Raw genomic sequence first — 1042 nt, 5'->3', positions numbered from 1 at the left:
GAGACAAGAGTGGAGAGCAGAACAGGCAGATCTATTGAAATATAGTATTCAGGGGAGCAGCAGGCCAGAGAAGAGAGGACTGCCATGCCATATAGGTCACTCACTGGTGTGGGATTGAACTCCTGCTGCAGTGGCTGCTGACCACTTCATAGCGCTGTGCTTTACCTGTTGTGCCAGCAGGGAAGCTGTCTAAGATTGCTTTCCTCAGGCATTGTCACCATAGTATTCCCATCATCAAAGGGTATGGCCAATTTTTATTTGGATTTTTTTAAATCTTCTTATTGATTTGCAATTAATCTATAATTATACTAGATATTAGCCATCTGACTATTCAGAACATTGCCAATATTATTACCAATGTAAAACCCTTTAACTTTGTTTTTCTGACAATTTTACTATATCCCTTTCATTTACCATGTAGGCAAACATTTACTAGTTACTTGATGTTATCTTATTCTAAGAACAAGACAAAACAAAAATTAAGCTACTAATTTGCCCTTTTTGAAAAACACAAACTTCTCTTATGCCTGGATGGGAAATATTCAGGCATGTTAGCATAGACCATGAAGTTAACTAAACAAATTTTTCCCTTCAGCATATTCAGGAACATTTATTCTGAACCTACCATGCTCACAGCAGCAAAATGCCACTTCATCTAAGTGTTTTTGTTTTTTTTTTTACTTTTTTGTTTGTTTAGGAAGCACAAGTGTCTCTGGTATCACTAATCTGCAGACCGTCCTCCTTTCAAAGAGACCACACCTGGGGCAGGCAGCTGTCCCCAGAGCTCCAAAATGTTGCCTCCTTGGCAACACACTAGTCTCAGCCTTAGAACTTCTCATTCCAGGCCCTCCCTGGTGGCACAACAGTTAAAGCACAGCTACCCTAGCCACTAGAGTTTGATTTCCAGCCAGTGAGGTGACCCACATGGCACAGAAGACCTTTCCTGACCCGCCCGCTGCTCCCCTCAGCAGTATTCTTCATTGATCTGCCTGTTCTGCTTCCCACTCTGTCTCTAGTGAAACTTCTGATCCCACACACACAC

The sequence above is a fragment of the Condylura cristata genome, unplaced genomic scaffold (assembly GCF_000260355.1).
Source record: "Condylura cristata isolate star-nosed mole 26May11 unplaced genomic scaffold, ConCri1.0 scaffold00049, whole genome shotgun sequence".
NCBI classification, from domain to species: domain Eukaryota; kingdom Metazoa; phylum Chordata; class Mammalia; order Eulipotyphla; family Talpidae; genus Condylura; species Condylura cristata.
Note: the sequence above shows the minus strand (reverse complement) of the source record.